Source organism: Schistocerca nitens, chromosome 8 (assembly GCF_023898315.1).
Source record: "Schistocerca nitens isolate TAMUIC-IGC-003100 chromosome 8, iqSchNite1.1, whole genome shotgun sequence".
NCBI lineage: Eukaryota > Metazoa > Arthropoda > Insecta > Orthoptera > Acrididae > Schistocerca > Schistocerca nitens.
This window is the reverse complement of record NC_064621.1, coordinates 325559411-325570087: the sequence shown is the minus strand read 5'-3', so window position 1 is coordinate 325570087 and position 10677 is coordinate 325559411. Positions and strand designations below refer to the sequence as shown.

The 10677-nt window shown below is 42.8% G+C and overlaps 1 non-coding gene across 1 annotated transcript; it reads right to left on the bottom strand.

Annotated features, from left to right (window-relative positions):
• Positions 1-4160: 4160 nt before the first annotated feature.
• Positions 4161-4235, bottom strand: Trnas-cga (transfer RNA serine (anticodon CGA)). The gene has a single exon. It is a non-coding gene; the product is annotated as a tRNA-Ser (tRNA).
• Positions 4236-10677: the final 6442 nt, after the last annotated feature.

Below are 10677 nucleotides of genomic sequence, written 5' to 3'. Positions count from 1 at the left end.
TGGTCATCAGTCCCCTAGACTTAGAACTACTTAAACTTAACTGACCTAAGGACATCACACACAACCATGCCCGAGGCAGGATTCAAACCTGCTACTGTAGAGGTCGCGCGGTTCTAGACTGAAGTGCCTAGAACCGCTCGGCCACACTGGCCGGCCACATTCTTTCAAACGTGCTATCAAAATCTACGGCTACCATCGTCGCACAAGTCTGCACGCCTCTACCAGTGCAATAACGTCACGACAGTGTCCTGTTTATGTTAACTGTGACACCTGGCGTTATTTGCTTGATGGAGAAGACACGTGGTAAGAAGGATCTGCAGCGGGCCGCCAATAACCGAGCAAAAATTTTGTAATCAGTATTTAATCAGGCCGTCGTAATTCCAGATAATGGTTTATGAACAAAAACAATAATGACCTCGACAAAAGCTTCCGGAATCGTAGCTGCAGACCTGATAGGTTCATTACACATCTCCGTCAATATTGTAGACCTGAGACCACAAAACGTACGATAAAATTCAGTAGGGAGTCCGTCGATGGCTGATGATTTGCCCAGTGCACCCCTGAAGATAGTGGTAGTGACCTCATCAGCGGGCAAATGTGCAAATTAATGTAGCCCCCTCCTGAAGTGTGAGGGTGCGTGGAACGTCCCCGGTGATAGGATCGTAGTCCAGGACGGCCCCATCATCGGTACGGTAGGCACGGTGATAATGTTCGACGAAGCTATCGACTATGTTCGCTTGGCAGGTGACCAGTCTGCTCAGGATGACGTATGAGTTCGGTGACTCAGTTTTGTCTGCGGTGCCTGCGATCGTACAATATGATTCTCTTGCCACATCGCATCTTATCTGTGGGTACGCGTCACAGCCCCTGTAGTTACCCGCGAATAATCGATAGTAGCTTCCCTTAGTAATGCTGCATCCAGTTTGCACTTCTGGGGAAGGTGGCTGCCCATCAAGTTAGCGAAGGGCGCTGATGCAGAAGTCTGCAGTGCGTCTGTTTCAAACGGTCACATCCCTGCTGTAAGTGATGAATGTGCGACACAGCATCGGTTTGGCATATTCCAGCAACCAGTCTACTACATTTATGCGTAGGATCGGAGACACCGTTCACATTCTTTCCCATCTCAGTGTTACTTTGGCAACAGTCAGGATCCCGCAGATGTTGAATGTTGAGTGCCCGACTCCTTCAGACTTCCTCGCAGGGAAGGAGCAATTAACACATTTACGCGCAGTGGTCAGAGCACACAAATGGCCAGCACTCTTTATCGACCACAGCATCAACCAGCTGAGAGGGTACATTAATGTGATGTAACTGAGTTTCAGAATGGCTCCTGTGAAACTTGAATCCCGAGCTCTCTGCGCCGTACCTTATATGGCCAGATCGCGGATAATGAGAGGCTGCTCCTAGCAAATTATGCTTATCTATTACGGATATTTAGAACCGTGACTGTATATTTAATGTAAATAAGTTATACACAACTGCAACCAGTCACTTTTTTGAATAATAATGCTTTATTCCATAAACCGGTTTTCAAACCTTTTCAGGTTCATTTTCAGATGGTTTCGGAAGTATCCGGGAAGTTACATCATTACTGGTAGTAGCATAATGCTGGGTGTTGGTTCTATGGCAGAAAGATGGGTCATACTTTAATGTATCGCCATGACTATAGCTTATCTGTCGATATGGATGTAAATGTAGTTTTTACTTACTGTGACAATATAGACGGCTTTTTTCAGATATGTCTGCGTCCATTTTGATGTACAGAACACTTTCACACGAACTATATTAGTTTACACTTTACCAGCATCCAGCATGCGCTTTACAACTGTTACTTGTAACAAAGATCTTGACAAAAAGATATAGCATAACCTACTTTGTACAGAGATGTAATTTGTTGTTCTTTACATGTGTTAAAGTCTATATAAGGGCATTAAAATACTTGCCCTTTCTGTCAAGATTTTTGTTACAAGTAACAGTTGTAAAGCGCATGCTGGATGCTGGTAAAGTGTAAACTAATATAGTTCGTGTGAAAGTGTTCTGGTCATCAAAATGGACTCAGACATATCTGAAAAAAGCCGCCTATACTGTCGCAGTAAGTAAAAACTAAATTTACATCCATATCGACAGATAAGCTACAGTCATGGCGATACATTAAAGTATGACCCATCTTTCTGCCATAGAACCAGCACCCAGCATTATGCTACAACCAGTAATGATGTAACTTCCCGGATCCTCCCGAAACCATCTGAAGATTAACCTGAAAAGGTTTGAAAACCGGTTTATGGAATAAAGAATTATTATTCAAAAAAGTGACTTGTTGCAGTTGTGTATAACTTAATTACATAGCTCCTAGCAAGTTTTAAAATATTGCTATTGATCTTTCCGCATGAGCACACTGCTAAAGTCCCCTCCAAGGGGAAGATGCTCACGTCGACCTAAGATCAGTGGGGCAATCTCCTCCGCTATAAATCGTGACCTTTCACGCTGACGCCCGGTACCAGAAGGCGCGTACACATTAATGACATGCGTGGAGTGAATCGTTAACGCCATACCCTTGACAGATGAGAGACACACGATGTCGTGAATCAGGATGCCTACATACATACATCTCCACTCCACGGCAAGATGGTCGCCATGAGAGACACAGAAATCATATTTTTCTATCCTCGGAAGCGCTGCAAAATGCACCTCCAGTTAGAGTGCAGTGTCTAGTTCCGAAGCTCATACCATTTGTTCCTGGAGATGGATCTTGGCGTGCTCTCGGATGCCACTGACATTCAGTGTCGCGATACGGTATGTGTGGAGCGGCGCCCAAACGGAGTGGGAGTCTACAGGTAGCTGCTGTGAAGATGTGGGGGCACCCTGCGGCAGGCGCTGCCGGCGCCACTCGCACGGCGCAGTATTTGACACCAACAGGTCGCCTCTCCTAACGACACAGAATCTTCCACGGGATCTTCTGTTTCTTCAAAATTCTCCCTCCACGCCAGTGTAACATCTATATATTGAAAGCTTGCTGACACCATCAGATTGGCTGGAATCGCTCCATATTGGGTAGCAACTTTAGAGGCAGGAATGTTCAATTTCGTAGATGAGAGAGTCATTCACAGCCGCCGTTCCACAGACGCAATGTTTACCCCGTCGTCGATGGTCTCAGACGGCGAAACGTTGATTTGCTCAACAGGTAGTCTATTATATGGACAGGGAGATGGGTCCCGTTCCGAATTCGTAAGGGCATTTCATTTCACGGCGTTTAGGGAGCGTCCTGGGCGGCTCCCTAGACCACGGGTGCATTACTGTGGAAGTTTTTAAGGGAAAATTCTGAATTTTCAGCAACGAAAAATAGGACAAATAATATTCTTAAAAAAACTTATTCTTTGACCAGGTCAAACTCCAGTTTTCATCATGCTAGTATGTATTAGCAGCGAAGACGATATTTCGTAGTTCCTTTTGCTACAGCAAGCTCCATTACGGAGTGTCCCCGTGGCAAACTGTAGCTTGCAACTGATGAACTCGAATCCTCAGAAACAGTAAAAAGAAACTAATAATGGTCGCAAAACATCAATTTTTCGAGGAAAACTCAAAGGTGCAGAGCAAACACCGATTCTGAAGCAGATCATGGCTCCGTTGTGTGGAGTCATAATGAGGAACAGCTCTGTCACTACTTAAGACACCTGAAATGTCTCCATGCAGATTTACCATGGAGGTACAGAAGGATCAGGCGATACCCCTTCTAGACCTACTGGTTACGCGGGATACATAGTGTGTATCTGAAACCGACACACACGTAGCAGTATCTGTGCACACTGTCAAGTGATCACCCGATTTAGGAACTGGGGATGATTAATACTTTCGAACACCAGCAGAACGGATATATGAGCTGCAGCACCTTAGACGCGAGATGCGACACATAGAAAGCGTCCTCAGGGGCAACGAGTTCTCCACCAGTTACATAAGAATTGTCAGAGGATCTAACTGACGGTGAAGTGACACATTTCCAGAGCGGCGGACAGAATCCCAAATTCGGTATAAAGTTAATTAAGAAACTGACGAAGATGATAATAGAGTGCGTCAGGTCGGCAAAAGAGGGAAGGGACGAACTTGCCGGGACTATACCGCACATCGTATATGTTGAAATGGAACTTCCTGGCAGATTAAAACTGTGTCCCGGACCGAGACTCGAACTCGGGACCTTTGCCTTTCGCGGGCAAATGCTCTACCAACTGAGCTACCCAAGCACGACTCACGTCTCGTCCTCACAGCTTTGCTTCCGCCAGTACCTCGTCTCCTACTTTCCAAACTTCACAGAAGCTCTCCTGCGAAACTTGCAGAGCTAGCACTCCTGGAAGAAAGGATATTGCGGAGACATATCTTGGCTACAGCCTGGGAGATGTTTTCAGAATGAAATTTTCACTCTGCAGCGGCGATATGAAACTTCCTGGCGGATTAAAACTGTGAGGACGGGGCGTGAGTCGTGCTTGAGTAGCTCAAATGGTAGAGCACTTACCTGCGAAAGGCAAAGGTCCCGAGTTCGAGTCCCGGTCCGGGACACAGTTCTAATCTGCCAGGAAGTTTCATATCAGCGCACACTCCACTGCAGAGTGAAAACCTCATTTTGGAAACATCCCCCATGCTGTGGCTAATCCACGTCTCCGCAATATCCTTTCTTCCAGGAATGTTAGTTCTGCAAGTTCCACAGGAGAACTTCTGTGAAGTTTGGGAAGCAGAGGTACTGGCGGAAGTAAAGCTGTGAGGACTGGGCTTGAGTCGTGCTTGGGTAGCTGAGATGGCAGAGCACTTGCCCGCGAAAGGCATAGGTCCCGAGTTCGAGTCTCGGTCCGGCACGCAGATTTAATCTACCAGGAATTTTCGTATCAGCGCACACTCCGGTGCAGAGTGAAAATATCATTCTGGTGTGTTGAAATGATTCGGCGATCAGTTAACTTCAGGATCACCGAACTTCAGCGGCACTGCAGACTAGGATGAGTGGAGAACTAGGCTGTGGGGGAGCACCCGCTTTGTAGGATCGATCACTTACTAAAATTCGAAGACATTGAATGTCTTGCTGTAGACAGGAGCTGATACACACGCTTATTCGAGGAAGCTGTAGAAATCCACAGGTATGACAATAGCTCCAACAAGAAAGAGGAAAGCCCCAAGATGAACAGATTCTGGATTCCGAAGCTGCAGCCTACCACCGTTGCATGTAGCAAATGGTGATGATCACGGAAAAGTCCTCGGGTGTTAGCGCGTCAGGTACGTACGATCTGCGGCCGCGATCTCGATTCCAGTCCGTCACCATCAATGGATGGTGAATCTTTGACAATTCCAGGCACTGGTGTTGGCGAAACGCCGGAAAATCGTCAAACGTTGGCTGAAGAACAGGATACAGAAACACTCAGGCAACTCGTCTAGTAACAACTCGTCTAGTAACTTTTGAACAGACATCAGCCATTTCTCGTCGATTACTACTTACTGCGAATTTTTTGAGAGTAAATCACGAATCCAGCTGCACAACTGAAGTAATACTCCATAAACACACTACTTGATCAGAAGCATCATTGACTAACGATGTCAAAAGCCTTCTGGATATCTACAAACATGGAATCAATTTGAGAACTCCTTTCGATAACACTCATTACTCCGTGGGAATAAAGAGCTAGCGTGGGGATATCTCGCATAGTCAAGGAAGTGTTATAGGCTCTCTGCTGTTCGTAATCTACACTATTGAGGAGATAATCTGAGGTACCATGTTAGATTGTTAACAGATGATGCTGTCGTTCACCGTCTAATAAAATCGTCAGGAAATCAAAATCAATTGCAAAATGACTTCGAGACAATATCTAAACTGTGGGAAATGTGGCAGTTGTTTTCCAATAACGAAAAGAGAGATGTCATCCACATGAGCACAAAAAGCAATCCGTTGAATTTCGACTACACGATAACTCAAACAAATTTAAGGACTGTTAATTCGACTAAATACTTATTACGAATAAATTAGTTGGCACGATAACATACATAAAGTTCTGGGGAAGGCAACCAAAGACTAAGTTTTATTGGCAGAATACTTAAAAGACGCAGCAAGTCTGCCAAACAGTCTGCCCTCACTACGGCTCTCCATCCTCTGCTAGAGTATTGCTGTGCTGTATGAGATCCTTATCAGAAAGAATTAGCGAACGGCACTGAAAAAGGTGAAATAAGGGCAGCTCGTTCTGTATTGGCGCGAAAGATGGGAGTGTGTGTCACGCAAAACATAAGCGTGTCAGGTTGCTACTCAATAAAACAAAGAGGTTTTTTCGCTGCGGCGAGATCCTTTCACGAAATTTCAGTCAGCAGCTTTCTCCTCTGAATGTGAAAAAAATTTCTTGTCACCAACCTATAAAGGTAGAAACGATCATTACTATAAAATGAGAAAAATCAGAGTTCGTACCGAAAGATGTAGGTATTGTTTTTCCCCATTCGCTGTTAGAGAGTGGAACGGTAGAGAAATAGTCTGAAGGTGATTCGAAGAAACGCCCCCCAGACACTTAAGTGGAATTGCTGGGTAGTCATGTAGATGTAGATACACCAAAGAGAAAAATTTCTCACCGGCTGTCTATAGAACTATTGGCAGCTCTGTACTACACAATTTGCAATACTTTTCTTTATGATTTTTCTCATTTCAAATTCTAAATCTGTATATAGCTTTTTGGAATTATTTCATTTTCTTGTTAAAACTTTTAACCAAGAAGAACTCATTTCGTCTTCCAGATTTCAACCTCACTACACAAACGTGATCCACACTCTCTTGCAAATAAGCTAAAGTTATGACACAAAGAAATTTTCCAATGTATGAGTGGCGGAGACGAAGAATTAGCTACTCTGTTACTTGGACGTTTAAGACTTCCATCAGCTCAAAAATCATTACAACTCAATATCCCACTTACGATTCAAAGGTAATTTATACGTTGCGCTCTAAAATTGGTAGCGTGCAGTCACCATCACATCTGTTGTATGTAATACCATACCCTACTATTGTTGCTGACAAAAATATTTTGCATTACTTACGTGTTACCCAAACTAAAAAAAAAGTGGTAATAATAATAAACTTAAACACTAACAAAACAGTGACGATAAGTAGCAGTGATCATTCATTTAATATCAGTCATGAGGTAAGTAATTGCCTAGAACATTTCAATAGCATGAACGTTTCACCGGAGTGCCACTCATCCCCCTATTGCAACTCTATGCGGGCACTTAGTTGCTGCACTGTGTCTCTCCCGAGACGGAGCACTCCTGAGGGTGTAGGGCGTTGCCTTGGAGATCAAACGGCTGCCCTTACGTAGTTCCCAGCCTCAACAAGGCTAAGTGCTCGTGAGCCATGGGCGCGGGCCTTCTGCCAGCTACCCACCAACTAACTACAGCTCCCGTCCTCCTGGCGATAGAGTATCCATTTGGCCGGTGTTGGAAACTTCAATCGCACAATAGATTCGGCACCTGCGTAGTTAGATCGAAGCAGTAGTTTATCAAGGTCCACTCGACGAAAGACCCAACTTGGTTTCAGTGAGGGTGAGAAGGAATTTAAATTGGTTTGGGGAGTTACAAACAACACTCATTGTGTCTCCTAGGTACCAAAAATCATTTCACTTCATGATTATTTCGTGTTTTTATCATAATTACAACTTGTATAACAATTATGGAAAACGTATAAGCAGATTAACAGTTGCATCATTCTTGGAACTGAAGTGTTGGCGCACCAGTGATGAGTATGTAAAATGAAATAAAATTGAAACATCGTATTTATAAAGCTATCCACCATATAAAAATTTTACTGATGGTAAATTTAATGGCAATAATTATATACTTATTTCGAGTCAGATTGTATTTATCAAGGATTCAGGAGGCTACTTAATTCCGATTTTATTAACTACCATATAATAAAGTACTGAAAAATTATGTCCCTTCTTAGTAAGAGTTTCAAACTTTCATACAATCTACTATTGGATTTCTTCATCGTCTGTAAATTTTCGTGCTGTCTGATATAGACAGGTGTGTTACACAGAAAAATTTGTTATTAAACGAGTCGAAGAATTCTGTTTTATTGTCTACTTGGAACTAAATCGAGCATAATGTAAAACAAGTAGAACGTTTGTGACTGTCCATACAATCGCTGATCTCGTCATGATTTGACTCCAGTCCTACTATCAACAATTGAGACGGTGCGGCACATACACAAAATACGCTGGAAAGGACTATGTATATCTGTTAGTACCGTGGGAAGATGAGAATTCTCGTTCACTCCTTCAATATAAAGATTATTTCCATGAGGATGAGAACAATGTTTGAAGTATGACGGAAAAAGACAAATCCATTGCCTACAGAGTGGAGCGCCTGATCCGAAAAATACGGTCTCTAAGAGTGTAAGTAGCAATTAGAAAAACTTTACCATTGGTCTGCTGAAGACGATTAGGATCCAAACACAGACGTTTAGCTAAGAGCCGAAGTTGCGCATTGAGGTACGTTAACAAAAATTGTTTTCATAGCCGTTCGCTGGTGGTGCTATGGCATGATACTGGGGCTCAAAATTTAGTAGAACGTGTTAGCAGAATTGCCATTCTACGACAAGTTTCAAAAGCAATTACTGGCAGGACGTCCACCTTAGGCTCCGTAGATTTCTTGCAAAAAACAGGTTCCACATGACCTAATGTGAAGAAAGGAACAGATCAGGTAACCGATCATGTCGCGATGTTTGATACTTGGGAATTATAGCTTTCCGCTTGATTATCGAAAGAGGTAGTAACAATGTAAATGACATTTTCAGCTTGAAAACAGGAAACTTCGTCGTTTCTGGATTAAAGTTCTTCATCTCATATTATCGATATTGTCGTTTTCCATTCTCACTCGAGATTATTGATATTGTCGTTTCCATTGTCACTCAAGGTCTGTATCCTTATCACGGTAGTATTTTATTCAACCACCAAATTCATGCTGACAGGGAAGTTTGCAAAACTGAATATTTGGAATGAAATATTCAATAGTAGAAAATGATATTTCAAACGCTACGGCGCCCTGAATAAACAATTCATGTGAGGGAATTATTTATTAATTGCCTTCGTTCTTACATCGAAATTGATTTCACAGCCTTCAGTATACACTTGTTTTGGCCACTTGTTTGGCATATGTTCTCGGTGAATATTTTCCTATAAGAACATTCAAGGTAATTGGCATTAGATAGTCATCTCCCTTTACGTACTGAATTACCAGTTCAATATCCTCATATACTTTCAATGTCTCTTCAGCTTCTGCTTGTGACGTCCGCATGTATCGTAGTCGGTGTTGGTCTGCTGCGATTCTGCTGATCCTATCACGGAACCGTTCACATTAAGCCATTTCTTCAGTACCTTCCTATTCGTAACGAGTCCTCATGAATCACTTTCTGCTGCTGTTTGTATTACCCTTTGCTTCTCTGATCACAAATCCTTGTCTTCTTTCCATTTCACTTCAGTGAAGCCCACCATATCCAGACTGAACCTTAAGATTTTCCTTTTCCAGATTTTGAAGCTCTACTACAACTTTCAAACTTCTGACATTCCACGCCACAATTCGTCAAATATTGTCTTTTAGTTGATTTTTCAATCATTTTCTCATGGTCACCATCCCCTAGGTAGTCCCGTCCCGGGGATCCCTATGGGGAACTAATCAGAAATTTTTTGCCAATGAAGAGATGACCATGAAATTTTTTCAACTATAGGCCACATGTTCTGTGGATGCACGTTATGTGTCATTAATGGAGAGGTTTCATCCTCATGCTGTTGATCATTGCTGATTATTTCACCTTTTAGGGACAGTTTCCTACCACAAGGGCAAGAGAGCGGCCTAAACTTCTGTCCGCTCCTCCACCCTCTCTGTTTAGAAAAAAAGAGACTTCTTATCAAGAACGTCGTCCGTCGCTATTGTTTATTATTTATTCAAATATTCAAAATTGTAGCAAAGGCGGTGTTTGAACCCAAAACGGAGGATTTTGTGCCAAAGACGCTACCCTCTTTGTGTTTTTGTCGGAACACATCACTCAGTTTATTTATTACAGGTGACAGGCAATCCTCTAACCATAAACGCTGTGCAAGCGTACCAGCTCCTCAGAATCGTGGGCGCTAATCCTAACTGCATTCTTCTCTACTTATATCGGTGAGTGTTGATAATAAAACTATCAGATCTTCCTAATAACTGCTTAGCCAGTCTCCTCCGGAGCGTCGCCATTGATGGTGACGAATAATTCCTAAAGAAGGGAGGGGGCAATTTCAAGTCCTGTCTTCAACAAAGGTGATACTACACGTGTATCCAAACTTCCTAGGAATTTCATTTCTTGACATTGGTTATGCAGCTCTTACAACGTTGTTGATAAATCCCATGAAACCAGTGGCTGAAGGAACTGTATGTCCCTATCAATATGACTTTATGCTTTGACGATCTATTCAAATTTTATCTTAAGGCAGCTGTCAAAATGGTTTTCCGAGTCAGAGAGGAAATTACCCCTCTTCTTGTATTGTGTATGTTAACAGTATAGTGTACTCGTCTATTATTCGTACTGGTATGCATCTTACTATACCCAAGCACGTTTAAACAGATCCTGGTACCCATATTGCGCAATGGTAAAATCTATCGTTACTCTGAAGACATTCTGTATGGTTCAACCGATAAACA